Source organism: Nyctereutes procyonoides, unplaced genomic scaffold (genome assembly GCF_905146905.1).
Source record: "Nyctereutes procyonoides isolate TBG_1078 unplaced genomic scaffold, NYPRO_anot_genome, whole genome shotgun sequence".
In the NCBI taxonomy this organism is placed as follows: domain Eukaryota; kingdom Metazoa; phylum Chordata; class Mammalia; order Carnivora; family Canidae; genus Nyctereutes; species Nyctereutes procyonoides.
In genome coordinates this window covers 10,009,390-10,028,748 of record NW_026575040.1, presented here as the reverse complement: position 1 = coordinate 10,028,748, position 19,359 = coordinate 10,009,390, and the positions used below count along the sequence as shown (strand labels likewise).

Here is a 19,359-nt window from a genome sequence, read left to right as displayed (position 1 = left end):
TAACCCAACAGTTTGTATTAAGAGAGTGGCCTGACAGTGGTAATGGTTGTACAATGTCAATGTACTTACTGCCACAGAACTACATACACACGTAATAATGAAAAATAGGAAATCTTATGTAATGCATAGTTTGCTACAACTAAAAATTTACTTAGACTTAAAAGAGAAAGAATGGCCCATAATCACTGCCTTTAAATAACACAGAGTAGCAGAGCTTCAGGAATACTATGCGGCAGAGTGCAAAGAATTATAGCCATGCACAACAATGTGTTGTTTCACTGAGCGCAAGAAGCACAAGAAGCCAGACTTACGAGTGCTTCCCTATGATTCCATTTATATAAGGTTCAAGAAGAGGCAATGACAGTCACCCCTGGGAGGGAAGACACCATTGCCTGGGAAGGGGCATGAGGACCACCCAGGGTGAGAAAAGTGTCCTCCATCCTGAGCAGAATGAGAGCCACACAGGTGTACCCAATTGTCAAAATTCATTGAGCTGTGTGCTTAAGATTTATACCCTTCACTGCTTCTAAGTTACACCTCAGCAGGAAAGGAAATAAAGGAAAAAAACATTTAAAGGAAAGGAAATGGAAAAAGAAAGAAACATGATCGAGTCACTTCTTGGGTGGAGGTTAAGTTCAAAAGCCATCATGTAAGGGAGACATGACACAGAGTCAAAATCATCCTTGCAAATCTTTTAAACCACCCGTGGAGGGGTGTATATAAGACACCACCAGGGGTGGGTCTTGGGTGGCGCAGCGGTTTGGCGCCTGTCTTTGGCCCGGGGCGCGACCCTGGAGACCCGGGATCGAGTCCCACATCGGGCTTCCGGTGCATGGAGCCTGCTTCTCCCTCTGCCTGTGTCTCTGCCTCTCTCTCTCTCTCTCTGTGACTATCATAAGTAAATTAAAAAAAAAAAAAAAAGACACCACCAGAACATAACGCTTATACCTTCTAAAGTCGGAAAAACACAAAAGGCTGGAACAGAGGGAATGTAGAGGCACAGATGTCAGAGCCTACAGCCGTACATCTTTGCAGTGACTGTCACATCAGGTCAGGGAGCAGGGGAAAGAAGGAAAAACCTGGAGGGCTCTGCGCACCCACCCAGCCTTGCTCCGTTCTGCTTTAATAGTAAGCAACTATAACATGTTTGGTTATCAAAAATCGATTTGTTTCTTGTAGTCAGAATTGAATGACCTGAGTTCTGAAGCCAACAGAGAAGCTAAACATAGCCCTCACTCCATCCTTAGATTCTGTTTGGCCCCAAGGAAGAGAAATAAGATGGAAACCCTAGAAAGATGAGCTCAAGAGAAACTCATGAACTCGGGCGGAGTGGCTCGCCAAAGATGGATGGGCTGGTAGATAGTGAGCTCCCCGTCAGCAGAGGAAATGCATAGGTTGAACATTTGCACCAGGTGACCGGCACAGGCCCCTGCCAGTCTGGAGCTTTGGAGATGGCCGGATCTCCCGGCTGTCTGTCCTGGGCACGTCCCCTCTGCTCACAACTGCTCTGACAGCGAGATGTGTTGCTGGCTAGAGGGACTTGCCAGGAACTCCAGGTGGCTGTCCTAATAGAGGATTGCTCTGCCGCCCCTGAGGATTTATGGCCTCCCTCCTGAGTTATGGGAAGGCGGGCGGAGCCCATAAAAAGGAGCCGTCCAGGCAGTGTGGTACACGGGGCATCAATCAGCGACAGCCTGACCACTGGAGCAGAGTGAAGATCAGTCTGCTGGTTTCTCACCTATAAATTCTCTCCCCCCCCCCACCCTGGCACAGGAGGAACAGATGTGTCATATTTAAGAAGAGTTCGTGCCGTAGTTTTAATTCCAGGGAAGCAGGAGGAGGGTGGGGGAGAGTAAAGAGAAAGCAGCCCTAAATATGGCCTTCAGCCAGACTCATCTCCCACCAGAGTCCTCAAACCCAACTTCCCCAAGTCCTACCCCTAAGCAAAAGGTGCTGACTGAGCAGATGAGCAAGGACCCTACACCCAGGAGCAGGGCTGTTGGATTGGTATGGCGGGGGGGGGGGGGCGTCCAGTGTGGCCTCACCAAAGCTAGAAACATCAAGGTGGAGCCATCACACCTACTTCCAGAGGCTGAGGATGGACACCCTTCTTTTGTCTTCTATTGTAGTGCCAGGAAGGATTGAAGGTGGAAGCGCAAGAGACAGACAGAAAGCCAGATTGCCCTGGACTCAGGACTGCTGCACCACACAACTCTGCAGGCACCTTGCATATCAATGCCAATGAAAATGGAATTATGCAGTGCACAACGTGGGTGGCTGTACATGGCAGTCCTATTGGAGCTACGTGAAAGGTCTTTCTTTTAAGGATGGGGTAGTGGAGAGAACACTAAACCAAGAGTTAGGGCACCTGGGTTCGAATTCTAGCTTCATCTCAGACTTGCCAAGGACTGTGGGCAAGTATGGCTTTTCTCTGAGCCATATTTTCCACAACTTTTAAGATGGGAACAATAATTTCTGACCCTCTGGATCTTTCTCACCAAGGCTGACACGTCTCCTGTGGGCTTTGTGCAATTTGGGACAGAGGGAAACTTCTAGAGATGGCCTTTCCAGAGTCCATTCAGACGCCAATCCCAGTTCTCAACCAGAGAATGAATGAATGAATAAATTATTTATTTATTCATTCATTCATTCATGAGAGACACAGAGACAGAGGCAGAGACACAGGCAGAGGGAGAAGCAGGCTCCCTGCAGGGAGCCCGATGCAGGACTCGATCCCAGGACCCCAGAATCACGACCTGAGCTGAAGGCAGACACTCGACCACTGAATTACCCAGGTGCCCCCATCAACCAGTCTTTAAAAATTACCATCCTGCCTGGGGCGCCTGGGTGGCTCAGTCAGTTAAGCATCCAACTCCTGATTCTGGCTCAGGCCATGATCTCAGCGTGGTGAGAGCGAGCCCCGCGTCGGGCTCTACGCATCCAGTGCAGAGTCTGCTTAAGATCCTCTCTCCCTTGGCCTCTCCCTTCTCACCAAAAAAAAAAAAAAAAAAAAATTACCATCCTGCCTTTCTAGGGGCCACACCTTTCTGGGACAGAGCTGACAGGGTTTATAGTCATGCATAAGGTGTTCCATAATTTCTGAGCTAAAAAGCAGTACGTTTGTCTGACAACCAGAGACAACATTTGCAGTTGGAACTGTCCCAGAACCCCAGGGCCATCTGTTTACCAAGCCCAGGCAGGTAGCGGCAGCTGCCAACAGCTGTGCCCCCAGGGGAGAGGGGCTGGGGCAGGCTGGCAGCGTCCAAGCAAGCCTCCCCGCTTTCCCGCCAGAACTCGAGTTCCAACTGGCTGGGAGACTCCGGGGAGCTGGCCACCTTCTCTGAGTGTATACGGTTCATCCTCTCCGCCCAGGCTAACCCCGCTGGCCTTCCCCGCACAGCACTTTAGAAATGGCATTTGTTAAAGTCATAAAATTCTGCCAGAACTTGGCTTTAGCCGCTGAGAGAAATAAAGGCCAAGTGGAGTGGGAGGGCTCAGAGGCCTGACTCACCTCCTGGGCAGAAGCCCATCCCCACCACCCAAAACTCCTGTAGTCTTTTTTTTATTTTTATTTTTATCTATTTTTTTAAAGATTTTATTTACTTATTCATCAGAGACACAGAGGGAGGGAGGGAGAGGCAGAGACTCAGGCAGAGGGAGAAGGAGGCTCCATGCAGGGAGCCCAATGTGGGACTCGATCCCGGGTCTCCAGGATCACGCCCTGGGCTGAAGGCAGCGCTAAACCGCTGAGCCACCCAGGCTGCCCTTTTCTTTTTTCAATAAAGATTTTATTTATTTATTTGAGAGAGAGAGAGAGAGAGCATAGAGGGAGGGTGAGAGGGAGAAGCAGACTCCCTGCCAAACAGAGAGCCCAGTGTGGGGCTCGATCCCAGGACCCTGAGATCATGACCTGAGCCGAAGGCTGACGCTTAACTGTCTGAGCCACCCAGGTGCCCCCAAAATCCCCGTGGTCATGAGCAGATTCTCTAAAGCCCCTGATCTTCTGGTCTGAAGGCTGGTGTGAAATTGAGGGAGTAGGTCAAGTTCCTGGCACGGGCAGCCGACCTCATCTAAAAGCTTCAGACCGGGATCCCTGGGTGGCGCAGCAGTTTGGCGCCTGCCTTTGGCCCAGGGCGCGATCCTGGAGACCCGGGATCGAATCCCATATCGGGCTCCCGGTGCATGGAGCCTGCTTCTCCCTCTGCCTGTGTCTCTGCCTCTCTCTCTCTCTCTCTGTGACTATCATAAATAAATAAATTTTTAAAAATTAAATAAATAAATAAATAAATAAACAAATAAACAAACAAATAAATAAATAAATAAAAGCTTCAGACCACTTTACGTATGAGGTTAGGGATGGTGTTTGCTTTCCAGGCAGGAAAGGGGAGCTAGTCACCAGCACCAGCACCAGAGAGAGAAAGGAACATTTTTTTGAAACCTTCTCTTTCTGTCCTTCCCTTTGCCCTCCCCGTCCTATGGCCTCCGCACCTCTCTCAAGCTGGCCTGGGCCCCTCCCGGCCCCTCAGCAGCCCTGGGGGGGCTCCCTCCTGCCCTTCTCAGTATCTGCTTCTCTGTTCCCCTTCCTTTTGCCTCATTCTCTCTCTCTGTGTGTGTGTGTCCTCAATTTCCCAGGCTGAGCAGAGGGGGACCTATAGGGAAAGGCAGGAAGAGAAGCTCCCAGCTCCCCCTCTCTGGATGCTGCAATCATCAGAGTGTAGGGAAGGACTCAGAAGACCAAAGGAGCGTTTTCTCTCTCTAGGCACCCTCCACATCCGCCAGGCCAGGCCAGAGACACCTTGCCCAGGCTCAGCTCTGCACAGGAATGGCCACAGACACCTGCAGCCAGGGAAGAGGCATGGCTGGGGCCCAGGACACTGCCCTCAGAAAAACTGCTTCAGGTGCAAGCGGTGGCCCTGCGTGGCGGAGACCCTGCCATGAAGTCCCTCCAGGTCCTCAGGTCTCCACTCCCTGGGTGATCTGGTCCATCACAGGCTTTACACGCTGTCAGTACAGTGACAGCATCCAGACTTACAGCAGCAGGGCCCTTGCCCCCCGAGTTCCAGATCCACAGCCACCAACCGCCTGCTGGACACCTTCCCCTGGATGCCCAACAGCCTTCTCAAACTCGCCATGAACGAAACGGAACTTGGTTCTCCCTTGCCCTCCCTTGACCCCTCGTTTGCCACCTTGAGGAGGTCACCACCATACACACTGCAGAGGCTCCTCACTGGCCTGCTGCTTCCCCCACCCAGCAGCCAGAGAGAGCTTTAAAAGTATAAACCAGGTCACCCTGTTCTGCTGTTGAAAATCCTCTAGTGTCTTCCATTCACAATCAGACTAAAACTCAAATCCCTTCCTAGGTCTGGGAGGCCCCCATGATCCAGGTCCATCTCGTACCACCCCCTCCTTGTTCTCTGCTCCATCTTGATGCACCTTCCGTCTGTTCCTCCAGCAAGGTAGACTCATTCCCACCTCAGGGCCCTTGCATGGGCAGTCCTTCCTGTGGGGGAAGTTCTGTCCCCCAGACACCCCCATGTCTGCATCCTGTTCACCCTTCAAATCATGTCCTCCGCGATGCAATCCCTGACCCTACCCACACTCGCCCCAGCATCTCCAGCACCTGGCATGCTGCAGGGCACGGAGCAACCCTGGATAACTATCTGCCAAATGAATGTGTAAGCAAAAGAAGGTGTAAACTCTCACAGCTGCAGGCTGGAGATCATGGCATGTGGCTTTCTGGTGCCCTGCCATCCTGTCCTTCTCCTGGGCACAATGAACTTAGTCATGGCCACTGTGGCTGCAGCCGGTGCCGAGGTCCAAGGGACATCCTCTCTCCTCCCAAACTCTCTCTCACGGCCCCAGCCCTGCCTGTCATGGCCACGTGGCTTCGGTGACCAGAGTCACAGCCAAGCTGGGCATGGACAGAGGCGAATGGACCACCACTCCCACTCCTGGGAGCAGAGAAAGAAACCTCCGGAGCCCAGGGCCAACCAGAGCAAAGGAGGTGGTGCCCAAGACAGCCCAGAGGGGAACCCTATGCTACTGGCATGAGGTTTTAGACCACCCAGTCCATCCACACACCATTCCCCCATTCATTGTTACAGCTGATTAAAGCCGCTGGGCAGGGAGGTCTGGCCAAGGTTGCACAGCCAGGAAGGGGAGCTGAGATACCATCTAGAGCCCTAACTTCAGGCAGGGCAAATTGCACTGACCTACTCCAAGTAAGGGTGAGTTTTCCCTGTACTGGGGCCTCTCAGCTGGCTTCTGGGGGTGTGGGGAGGGGCAGGCAGCAAGCCCGTGGCTGGCCAGGTCTTGGGGAGATGCAGCCTCTCCTACTCTGGAACACCCCCTCAGCAAGCAGCCGCTGCAATGCTGCTTGATGGACCCCCCGTGCTCCTCCAGCAGCCAGAACGGGCTTCAGAAAGCAGACCTGGGGGATCCCTGGGTGGCTCAGCGGTTTGGCGCCTGCCTTTGGCCCAGGGCGCGATCCTGGAGTCCCGGGATCAAGTCCCACGTCGGGTTCCCGGCATGGAGCCTGCTCCTCCCTCCTCCTGTGTCTCTGCCAATCTCTCTCTGTGTCTATCATAAATAAAAATAAATAAATAAATCTTAAAAAAAAAGAAAGAAAAGAAAGAAAGCAGACCTGATCCTATTACTCCTGCTTACACCTCCTCCCCAGCTCCCTCCTCATAAGTAAGACCCAAATCTTCAGGCTGCCCAAGCCAACAACTCCTACCTGCCCCAGCAGCCTTGTTTGCACCGCTCTTCTCTGTGCTCAGCCTTTCTGGCTATGAGGCCTTCTCAGTCGCATCTCCCCCCACATGGTCTTTGCTCATGCACTTCCCCCTGCCTGGAATGCTTTTCCCTCAATACCCTGGCATTGGTAACTGCTGCCTGTCCTTGCTCTGACTCTTCCACCCCTTGCCCAACTATTCAGGCCTCCCTGTTCGATGCTGTGTAAAACCTCTTTTTAGCAGCACTCACCACATTCTGTGTGTATGAGCGTGTGTGAGTATGTGAGTGTGTGTGTGTATACGAGATTAGTGATGACCTCATCCTGCACTGTCCAATACAGTAGCCACTGGTGAGATGAACTTTTGAACGCTTGAAATGTGATGAATATGAATTCAAATGTGCTGTAAGTATAAAATACCTCCTTAATTTTTATATTGATCCCATGTTGAAATGACAATATTTTGGATATACTGAGTTAAGTAAGATATATTGTTAAAATTAATGTCATTGGTTCTTTTTACCTTCTTCAATGAGGCTACGAGAAAATTTAAAATTGCATACGTAGCTGGCACTGGTGGCTGGCATTGTATATCTATTTGACTGCAGGGGTTTTGTCAATGCTTCCCCCTCTCATTCTGTGCCTCTCCCGCTCACCACTGTGCAGACTCATGGAGATGCCCCAGCCCCAGTGCCTTTGAGGTCTTGCCCAGCACAGGCACTCAAAACACATGCGCTGAATGATCAAACGCCAGATTGCTCATCCCAATTTCAGGAAGAGGAAGCAATGCAAATAAGGCACCTGATCTCGCTGGCTTAAGCTCCCATCCCACACACACCCCTCCCCCCGCCCACACACACCCTCTGCCCAACAAAGACCCAGGCCCAGATAGATGTCTGGACTCTAGAGGCTTGGCCAGGACCTGCAGAGCCAAATGTGCAAGAAGAGGACAGCCTGGCAAGCAAAGCCTCTCTCTCTCTCTCTCTCTCTCTCTCTCTCTCTCTCTCTCTTTTTGTCTTCCCTCCCCACCCCACCCCCTCTCAAATATCATTTCTCACAGTTTGGAATGAAACCCATTATTCCCAATTAACCTGCTGTGAACCCACAGTACTTGCTGGCTTGCCCATAATTATTCATCCATAGTAATAGCTAAAGTAAATTCTGGCGGTCTCAGCTAACACTGACATCTCCTTTGGGAAAACTTTCTCCTTGGTTCTTTATCTAAAGCTTCCCTGCCCTGTTGTGTGTCATTTCATTTTTTTATGGCTAGTGTTTGAAAAGAGGGGATTCCAGACCAGGGCATCTCCATCCCGATGCCAGGTCGTTGGGTGAGACGCTGGCAGTGCTGTCCCATACCTTCCTGGCCCCCCACTCCCGGCACAAGGGGAGCCAGACAGGCAGCATCTGGACCATCGGGGTAAGTTACACACAGCTATTTTGCAATTAGCTAGTCCTTAGAGGCTCCCGTCACCCTGCCATCTCAGGAGCTAGGTTTCGCAAGTCCACAGAAAGCATAAATCTTCTGCACAATTTATTTTAGGTTGTCAGATATAATTTACTAAGAGACCATCTTCCCCCCAAAATCCAGAAGGAAACCTAACCTGTCATTTTAAATTAAGTGTGGCTCCTTTTGGTTATCTTTCTATCTAAAAAGCTGCACTAAAGATGCAGCGGCCTCTCCCCTAGGCTCACAATAATCATCACAGTGGTAATAAGGCTTGAGTCAAGAACTGGGCGAGCTGGGGGGTGCAGTAGAGAGAGATGGGGCAGGTGGAGGGAACCTGGAGAGAGCAATAGCGCCACGCTGATGCTTCCATCCAGATGCCTCTCAACTTGCGGAGGTCTTGTCCAGAGAGAAAAGCTCTCAGATTCCCAACTTTTGCAGAGGAGACTGGCTAAGAAGGCAGTAAGTGAGTAAGTGGGGGAGTGTGTGCAAGACACTAATAACAGGCTCTATTGAGGGTCATTTCTTCTTCCCTCTAAGAAAGCAGTGCCTCTAATGGGGAGAGCTTTGATGGCAGACAACAGGAACTGAATCAACACAGTGGCCCCAGTGATTCAGGTCCCAGCCTCCTCACCCACTAGATTTCTGGGCATGCACTTGGCTTCCTGTCTGGAGCGTAGAGAGCAAAACTTTCATGCAAAGTGAGTTAAGCTGCAAGGATAAAATAAGATAATTTGGGGATCCCTGGGTGGCTCAGCGTTTTGGCACCTGTTTTTGGCCCAGGGCGTGATCCTAGAGTCCCGGGATGGAGTCCCACGTCGGGCTCCGGCATGGAGCCTGTTTCTCCCTCTGCCTGTGTCTCTGCCTCTCTCTCTGTGTGTCTCTCAGGAATAAATAAACAAAATCTTAAAAAAAATAAAATAAAATAATTTTTTGCAAGTATCCGGTAGCTTGTAAATGCTGTACAAATATAAGGAATTCAAATTATTACCATCCCTTGTACAATGAGTGGGGGTGGCCACAGGGGCTCTGAAAAGCCCTTTCAGTGAACACTAGTGCCCCTGCCCCCAAGGCTGTGGGGGTGGGCTGCTGAAGACCCATAGCTCCTATGCCTACCTCCCACCCTCCCGCACAAGAACTGTCCTCAGCTGACTAGAGCCACCTTTCCAGGAGCTTGAAAATTCCCCTTCCTGATGGCTCTTAGTCAACAACTGACCAAGTACCAAAGGTTAGCCTACTCCCACCAGGAGATCATGCTGAGTTCTGTTTCAGATTCCAGAAGCTTCCCCAGTGGGGCAGGTCACACCCGGGCCTTACCTGAGGCCACATCCTTGCTCAGATCCTTCCCTTCCTCTATCCTATTTCACTCCCTCCCTCTCAGGTTTCTTCCTGAAGAGCCTTCCCAAGGATAAGTCACATGTTCTGAATCCTTGTCTCAGGCTCTGCTTTCTGAGGAAGCCACTGAAGAAGCTTCCTTCAAAGCAAAGGTGCACCTCCCTCAAAGCCTCTGGTGCTGCTGTGGCTACCATTAGACTCTGGGCAACCACAGAGGCTTACTGAGGAGGAGGATAGATAATGTTTCTGCCAGACATCTCAGGCCAAGCTGCACAGGTACCAGATCAGTCAGAGAGGAGGCCAAAAAGACGAGAGGAGCAGGAAAAACAAGGATTGAAGGGCACCTGGGTGGCTCAGTGGTTGGGCATCTGCCTTTGGCTTGGGTCATGATCCCAGACTCCTGGGATGGAGTCCCACATGCAGCTCCCCACAGGGAGCCTGATTCTCCCTCTGCCTGTGTCTCTGCCTCTCTGTGTCTCTCATGAATAAATAAATAAAATCTTAAAAAAAGAAAAGAGAAACAAGGATTGAGTTCCCCCACAATGGCGAGAGGGGGCCTTCACCTCTAGGACCCTTGTCCTGCTCCTGTGCCACCAGGACTGAGGGAAGACAGTGAGAAAGCCCCTGGCCACAAAGCCCCCTGAGATTCTGAGGATGGAGAAGACTGCGAGTCCCTCGCCCAAAATGAGGCTGGGCTCTGCCCAGAAAGCAGGGACCTGAACCCTGCACTGCCAAGTGCTCAGCATGTGCAGGTTTCTAGAGAAGGGGATAGAGAGGTGCAAGGAGGGGAGGGCCACCCAGTCCAGGTCTCTTTTCCTAACTCAGTAAGAAGACCAGGACCCCGGCCTGGCCTCCCCTCCCCTCCCCTCCAGGAGGGTCACAACCTGCGGCCTCCTCACCATTGGTGCCTTCTCCCCAGTGCCCCACCGCCAGCCGCCCACTCCCACCTTCACACCCTGCGTCGATAGCTCCTTTCACAAGGTCATCATTACCCACTAATTGTCCAAAATCTCATTCCCTCATCCTTCTTGGTTAAGGATTGATTTAAGGAATGAGTTCAATATCCCTGCCGTCTCCAAGTGCTTATTAATTCCCGGCGCCTCCAGCTCCCCACGCAGAGCCCCGCTCACCTGGCACTGCCTCCCCACTCACTGATTGGCAAAGCCCCGGCTTTTAGGCCTGCAGGATGGGAGGCCTAATGTGCGCTCATCTATCATTACTTCACGCGGCTGGCAGAGTGACGGATGGCGGCGCTGGACGGCCTGGCGAGGGAGATGGCCCTCCGCCTCCTCCCGGTCCGGGCTGCAGCCGGGGGTTTGCTCCACGGGAGAAGGACGGCCACCTGCCTGTCGCCTTGCAAGAGCGCAGAGCCAGGACATCAGCAGGACCAGCACAAGCCTGCCCCTGGCCCCGCCTGGAAGGCCGCCCGTCCACCCCTCCGGGCCAGATGTTGCCCCCTCGACACCCCCCCTCAACACCCATATTCACTCAGTGTCCAGCCTGCTCTGCGGCCTAGGGGACAGACCTGCATGGACAGCATCCACAGGCAACCTTGTCCTCTGCCTCTGCTAGCATCGGCCCATGGGGAGTCCCCACTGCAACCGGGAGGGAAGAGGATGAGGCCAGACTGGTCATTGGACTGCCCCCCCCCCCGCCCTGCACGGCTGGTCCCAGCTCCTGTCAGGTGACCCTCTCCCTGCCACACACACACCCTTTCCCTCTGTCCACTGGCCCTTCCTTGCCCCTCTGGGCCTAGCACCGGGAACAGCCCACCGCCACTCAGCCCAGGGAGCTACGCATCCCTTGTGCCTTCCCTCTGCTCTGCCCATGACTCTGTAAGCTGTCCTCTGTTCAACTCTCAAGTGACCCGGCTTGAGCGCGCCTCCTGCTTCCCACTGGAACCCTAGTAGAACCCTGCCCAATATACCTCATCTTACCAGTGAGGAAACTGAGGCCCAGGGAGGCGCAGGGCTTGGCCTAGCTCGCATGAGTTTATGGCTGGGTTGGCTGCAGAACTCAGGTCTTCTGTCTCCTAAGATTTGTCCTCTGACTGCTCTGTGTCCCTTCTCTGCCCCTAACCACAGCTCACGTCTCTTTTTATTGGGTCACATGGGGAGAAACAGGTTCAAGGTACCATGGGGGGGCACCTGGGTGGCTCAGTGGTTGAGCGTCTGCCTTTGGTTCCAGGGCGTGATCCCAGGGCCCTGAAATCAAGTTCCACATCAGGCTCCCCATGGGGAGCCTGCTTCTCCCTCTGCCTATGTCTCGCCTCTCATGCATAAATAAAGAGAAATCTTTAATTAAAAAAAAAAAAAGGTACCATGGGGGTCTTTAGAATCTGTCCCTTCCAGAGACGGTAATGTCAATTCAGTGTAGACACTCCCTTCCTCAGCCCCTTCCAGATGTTCAGGCACCCACTCCAGGCTGCTCTGTGGCCTGGGACCTCTTTCCTACAGTCCTTATATTTGCCCCCTCGGGTAACCAGGCCACCAGGCCATCACTGTTGAAAACGGCGAGCCCTGGGCCACATCAAACCCCAATCTAATCAAGAGATTGGGACACCCAAATGTCTACCAAAGGCCACTCTCTTTTTACACAAGCCCTTCATTACAGGAGATGAGTATGTAGTCACTGGGTTTCTATTCCAGCTTCTTGAGAGGCCCAGGGACAAGGCCAGGCCCTGGAGTTTGTCTGGTAGGGGAGGTAAATAGCTGACTCTGGCCAACAGAATAGAATAGGATCTACACACGGGAGGCTGGATGACTCCTCCCCTCCCTGCCCCACAGGGAGGTGACTAATGAGGTCTAGAGGGAGGACCCCAAGCCCTGTGAGCCCGCCTTCTCACTTCTCACCAGAGCCCCAGGAGCTTCACACTGCAGAGGGAGGCCCCTGGCCACCGGCTCCCTGCAGAGTCAGCAGTTTGCCACAATCAACAGTCCATCCCAGCAAGGGAAGTCACTATTCCCTTCGATTGCCAGGGGCCTCTCCTCCAGAACAGTCCTCCAAGGGGCTGGCATGCCCTCTCCTAGACTGAAGATATATGTGCGCATGCATACTGTCTCCCTGAGCTAGGGTCCTCCTCCATGGGCACTTGTGGCAGGTCTCCCACTCAAGGCCTTGTTGTCTATTCTTGGCACCTCCTTCTGGCTTGCTGACAATTATTCCACAGGGACTGGGAGCCCAAAGAAACTGCCAAGTTCACATAACCTGGCCCAAATCCAAAAGTCATCAGCAAATCCTATTGTATTGCCACCTTCAGATGCAATAGGCAATCACCCAAAAAGGCTCCCCAAAGGTCGGAATGAAGCCAGAGATTGGAAAGAGGCTGAAGCAAGAGGGATGGGATTGCTCTATTCTAGACCTCTGGGAACTGCCCCATCGCACCCCTTCTAAGAGGGGAATGAAGCATGTGCCCAGTGTTGAATCAAGAGAAAACTGGTCCCAGTGAATTGTGGCAGGGTATATGAGAACACCTCTGGGCTGGACGTCCAGAGACCTGGATCTGTAGCCAAACCTGCCACTGAGCCCTTCCCCATCCTGGCCTCTTCTGTAAAAGGAGGGGGTGGATCAGCTCAGCCTTACTGCTGTAAGGGATGTGACCGTGCATTTTTGCAGGGAGAATGGAGAGTGGTGTGGCCTAAACCCTGGCACAGCACTCTAGACAACCAGAATTCCATAGTGCCCTTCCTGAAATAGAGCCACAGGGAGGAAACCCTGCCCAGTCTCCCCTCTGGGTCTGCTGTTGGAAGAAGCTGCTCTCAGGAGCAGCACAGCTCATTCCAAATGGAGTCAAAGCACCCAGGCCCTGACCAAGGCCTCCTTGGCCAGCCTCTCCTCCCTTCTCTAGGCCATCCTCTGTCAAGCATGAATTATCTAGAACTGCACCACTCAATCTGGTAGCCACATGCAGCAATTTAAACTTAAGTCAATGAAAATCAAATAAAATTTAGAACTCAGATCCTCTGTCACACTAGCCACATTTCAAAAGCTCAAAGGCCACACATGGCTAGTGGCCACCGTAGAGCACAGTGCTGCTCCAGAACATTTCCATCACCTGAGACAGCTCGGATCTAGGCGCTAACCTTCGTTTCTACAAAGTGCCTAATTTCTCCAAGTGTCCCTAATTTCTTCCTGCTACAGAATCAGCCCGCTTTCTCTGGTCCTCTGCTCCAGGGAGGGGCCTGGCTGGTTCTGAATGGGGATTCACCACAAGGGACCATCGGGTAGGGCTTCCTGTCTGCCTGGCCCTGGACACTTCAGTCACCCATAAGAATCTAAGAAGGACCCAGTCGAGCTAACAATCATCTGGCACCTGAGCAAGGCTACAGATATTAAGCTTCAAACAACGACAATGATGATCACTGACCACCCCTTAGCCAGCCACCTCTCCCTACCCCATAAGACCTGTCCCTCACTAATTCACTGTTCAAGGATGCCACAGCTTGCAAGGGGAGGGCTAGAGGAGAAAGAACCAGAGAACATTTCAAGATTCAGGAGATTTCTACTGATGTAACTCAAAGGAGCTCAGCAAACTCCAGGGATCACTTAGGGTCCTCATCTTCCCAGAAATTATTCATATATGGGGCTGGGGAAATCCTCACAAGGGGTTAAAAGCCACGAAAAGACCTTCTCTGACAGCACGGAAGCCTGACAGCGGTGGAGGTGGGGTAGTGGGAACCAGACAGCTGAATGTCTTATCCAGAAATTACAAGAGGCTTTTAAAAGTAGAAAACTTACCATATGTCAAGCCTATAATATATAGACAATAATTATTTTCCACTGCATTTTTTTGTCTTTAATTTCATGGTGACTATCCCCTCTTACATCAAGTATTCAGGCATCACTCTTCTCTTCACTTAATATGCAACGGTAATCTCTCTGCTCCTGTGTCACATAGTCAATAATTCCTGTCCTCAGGTTCCAGGGTGGGGGAGATGAAGGGAATGTCACATTTTAAATTAGTAACAGCTGTGTTTTGGCTTTTTTTTTTTTTTTTCAATTTCACCTCCACTGATGCCCCATAAATACGGTGAGCTCCAAAAAGCAACACGGGGCACCCTGTCTGCCCTCTCAATGGCCTTTTTAAGGGCTTTTCTCTGAGGACAGGATGTGCCTCAGGCCAGAGAAGGATGCCCAGAGCAACTCCCAGGCCCCTCCTCGTCCATGGAGGACACAGGGGCCTCCAAATGAAAATCTGTGCATCCCATTAACATCTCTTTGGGGTGGGGTCCACCCTGGTCTATTTAGATTACCACCCATGCTCAGATGCTGCTTTTGCTTCTTCCTCAGATGTGAAGGAGTGGACAACGGTCAGGAAAGCAAAGCACTAAAGGCATAAAAATTTAAGGAGGCGCTGGCTCTCAGCGCCTCACTGACCCTGAGAGCCAGCACCTCCTTCATTTGTTCAGCCCTAGGCTCTCTGCCAGCCTCAGCCAGGTCCCCACCCTCCACAAGCACGGACTCTTTGGAGGTCTGAGAGTCAGAACCAGGAGAGAGAGATGGGAGATTTGGAGAGGGGGTGAAGAATTCAACACCAAGAAGTAAGAGTGATTTGGGAAGGGAGTTCATTAAAATGCTTCAAGGAACTCCAAACTGTGAGAATGGTGTGTGTGTGTGTGTGTGTGTGTGTGTGTGTGTGTGTGTGTGTTGAAGACAGGAATTCAGCAAGAAATCAATCAACACACATGCTGATAACTTACTCCACGGCAAAAAGGAAACAAAAACCCCATAAATTTCTACAGCCTTTGGGTAGCCAGTGTCTGCTGCCACTAATTAATTTTCTAGAACTTTCGCTCTCCACATATCTCAAAACATGGTCAATCTGTCAGCCCCAGGAGACATTGCCAGCACCCGCCGTAGGGGGTTGGTGATCTGGATCCTCTGCCACACGGCAGAGGAGGGGAGGAGAGGAGCCCACAGTAAACAGGCTCCTCCATTCAGACCTGCTCTCTTACCATATCCCTGCACCTGTTCCAGCCAAGAGAAACAGCATGTTAGAATACAGAACAGGGTAGGCAACAGGTAAAAAACCAGCTCCCTGCCTCAGTTTCCCCAAATGTAAAATAAGGAGATTGTACTCAATCTGGTTTCAGATTCCTGAGGTCTGGTTACCCTGCCAAGCATTAAAGCCATGAGGGTATTTGTCTAATCATAAACTCTGAGAGGGTAAGAATTGCATTTTGTTCATTTCTGTCCCCAACTCCGGCCCCCCAGTGCAGAGTGTCCAACACTGTCTTACAAACATGTCCAGTAACGTTCTCCCCGGCGGCATCGCAGCCTTCTACTCTCCCAGCCGCGGCCTGTCTGCCATCACCAGACCAGGAAAAAGTTTCCAAAGCCTAACTGGTGGGGCCTATGACCCAAGAACCTCACTCCTGAGAGTCCCCTCTTCCTGCCAACTATCCAAGCTCATTGGTATCTCCTCAAAGGACTCCCCAAAGGAGCAAAAACAGACATGACACTTGATCCTGAGAAACTAGCCCCACAGCTGAAAATTTCTGATTAAAACCCCAGATAGTCTGTGGGGCAGGCGTCTTCCACAAACTGGGCCCCAAAGGAACAAGCAAGTCAGCGTGAACGAGGACCCTCCCCTGACCTGACTGTTCTGACAGGATATAAATGAGCTAGAAGATTCTCTAAGCTTCCAGAAGGGATCAGCAGGCAGTGAGGTTCCGGGCAGCAGCACCCTCAGTTGGAACCTGACATTTGGCTCACCTTCCCGTGTGGCCTCCCTGGGAAGGTGACCTGATGGGAAGCAGACTCTCCATGTCCCTTCCCAGAGCACCTGAACACACCCCCCTCCCAACTGCTTTGAGCCCCTCCCTCGGCCTCCCAGAGTGGGATGGGGCTGCTTTTCTCCTTCACAGGGACCCAGAAGCCCTCACTCACCCCACAGGCAGGAGAACATAGTCTCATCTTCCTCCTCAGCATGGCTCACGGTTCCCTTTTTTTTTATTCATTTATGATTTTTTTATTTTCTATTTCCTCAAATAGTGTGTGCCTAGAATGAATACCAGGCTCTCTCTGGCAGGAAAAAAGGAACATGGAGGGGAAATGTGAGAGCAGTAATCCATTGTAACACTTTAGGGGAAACTGCAAGCAATTTCCATTCTATTGATCCTCCCTGGGCATCAAAGCCACACTCAGTTTATTTGGAAAATTAAATTCTGGAGCGTGTAGCATGAGGGGGCTCTAGTTAAGTTGTCTTCCTCTACGACCACAATTTAATTACAATCTCACACGGACTCTCCATTTAAATACAAAAGAGGAAGGGGGCATCTGGGAGGCTCCCCGGTCCCAGCCCCTGTCCCATGGGGTCTGGCCATCGTGACCCCACAGCCACAGCTGAAGAAGGGCCCTGTGAAGCTCAATCACTCTCAAGCTGACCACTCATCAGCATCTCAGGCTGCTGCTCGTTCACATTTTTACTTATGCAAGTTTTGACACAATATGTTCATTAAAATGTTAATGATCGCTAAATTAACCTAATTTGTGGAGTGTGCTCCTTTTCTAAGGGTAAGATTTTGATCTTATAACAAAACATGGTTATTATTAGAAACAAAGTAGCATTACTTAGGCTCAAATTGGATACAATGTATTAAGATATTCATTTAGGGGAGAAGCTAAGAATCAAAACACAGTAGGTCTGATTCCGGAGTTGAGTGTGGTGCTCAGGCTTCAGAAGTTCACAGACAAGTTAAATTTATGCACAGCTGCTTGCACGCATGCGCGCGCACACACACACAAGGACGTGGCAGAGATTTGACAACGTTTAGCCACATAAGGACTTTGCAGTCAGTCATCTTTTATCTTCTACTATCATCCCAATTTCATGAACCCTAGAGATGTAGGATGACGATCTTAAAGTATAGTAGATTTAGCTTCATGGAGAGCTCACTACATTGTTTTCATTTTCCTAATCTCATCTGCGAAAACCTGGTCTAGCACAGGTCCACAGACCGCCCTCAGCAACCCCTGGCATAGACTGATTCCTCTTGATTAAGTTCTTTGTTTTTGTTTTGCTTTGTTTTTTAAGCAGGCGCCACACCCAGAGTGGAGCCCAACGCAGGGCTTGAACTCACGGCCCTGGGATCAAATCCCTGAGATCAAGACCTGAGCTCCAATCAAGAGTCGGACGCTTCATCCGACTGAGTCACCCAGATGCCCCTCTTAGCCAAATTTTTGTTTAGATGCTGTCAGAGGGGCACTGTGTCTGCTTGCTGCTCATCAGCCCCGGGTAACTGAGTACAGAGCTCACTTTTGCAGTGGCGCAGAGGAACTGACCTCTCACATCTTTTGGGTTCCCCCAAAAGACCAATTTGCCCCCAGATGAGATGGAGTCCCATCAGTGTTTTCCTAGAGGATCGACCTCTGGGGCAACCAGCCAAGCCTACCATAGCCTGGGCCCCAGGAAATCAGCACAGATCCTGGTAGAGTCTCACTTCATAGTTGCTGGATTCCAGCAAAAAAAGTCAATGTATGGCCCCCTCCCCCACAGTGGAACCCCCCCCCCCCATACTCCCAGCCTCCTCTTCTGCAAGGCAGCCCCTCTCAAGACAACCAGCATGTAGGACAGAAGCAGGCATGCCTCCTAATGCCCTCAGACAAAGGCAAATCGGGTCTTCCATGCCTCATACTGCCCTCCCTCCAGCCCACTCTCACGGGCCCTGAGATTCTTTAAAAAGGAGTGACTTCTCTCACCCACCGTAGATACCAAGGGTGAGAAGGAATGGCAGATAGAGCCACCATGCTTGATTTACCAGGAAACATCAGCAAAATTTGACAAGCTGACCAGCTCTCCCGAGAATAGAACTGTCATTAAGCCAAGAGGGAAATCATTACCTGATCTATAAATGATTACACAGGAGTAGGAACTGTCTCTTCATTCTGAGGAGTTTGCAGAATCGGGATTTTAAACAGTGCTGCAAACTGGTGCAACACTCAGCTCCCTGGAGCAGCTGGTGTATTATTCACAGGGACCAAAAAAAAAAAAAAAAAAATCAGAAGTTAAGGCACTTCACGCGCTCCGGGGAAAAGAAAAGGTCTCAAGGACTCTGGCTATCAAAGGATCTCAGACCATGCACGGTGTCAGCTGGAAACTTAATTCAAAGCAAAACATAACTATTTAGATCTTCTGCTGACAGTTTGGGGACCTGCAACCTGCTGAGGTCTTTCCCCTGGCAAAATAAGTGGCTGGAGTCAGAGCTGCAGGCAACGCGGGTCATTTGGCCAAAGATGCTTTCTTTCCAAAGATAGAGGCTCAGGTTCAGCCTGTGAGGATGAAGCCTATGGGTAGCAGAGGGGACCCGGATGCGCCCTATGCTGTCCCTTGCCCTCCCCTGGGAGAATGGGTGAGAAACAGTCTAGAGAGAAGCTGGCAGCAGTAAGAAACCCAGCTCAGACTCTTCCTACTGCCACTGGGTGTGTCCCAAACCATGGTGTTGAGTGAGAAACGCTGGGGATGGAAGGTGTGTAGCACAACTAACTGCGTGTGAATTTAAAACACGCGCTCGCAGAGAATGACACGGCCTATTTTACGATGGTGCGTGCATATTTTAGAACATATTCCGAACACATTAGAGGGGACCCTGGGGGGAGGGTGACGAAGGTGAGGATGGAGGATGCAGAAGGTGCACAGCGGATGCCATGGAATGAAACGAAAGGCCACACAAAGGCTGATGTTGACCATGAGCTACTGAGTGTGAGTAACTCAACTCCCTGCACCTGCAGTCCACAAGCAAGGAAAAAAAGAGGCTGAGGTCCAGAGAGCTAAAGACAGTGCTCCTCTGGGATCCCTGGGTGGCGCAGCGGTTTAGCACCTGCCTTTGGCCCAGGGCGCGATCCTGGA

At 51.3% G+C, this 19,359-nt stretch overlaps 1 protein-coding gene across 3 annotated transcripts in view; it reads right to left on the bottom strand.

Annotated features, from left to right (window-relative positions):
• MEGF11 (multiple EGF like domains 11) overlaps nt 1-19,359 on the bottom strand; it is a 341,459-nt gene that overhangs the window by 253,819 nt on the left and 68,281 nt on the right. For 2 of the 3 annotated variants that reach the window (XM_055320209.1, XM_055320210.1), the window contains exon 1: nt 8,946-9,000. The exons of the other annotated variant lie outside the window; for it this stretch is intronic. The gene's annotated coding sequence lies outside the window, so the exon portion shown is untranslated. Of the gene's footprint in view, nt 1-8,945; nt 9,001-19,359 lie in introns of those variants that run through there. 3 annotated transcript variants of the gene reach the window in all.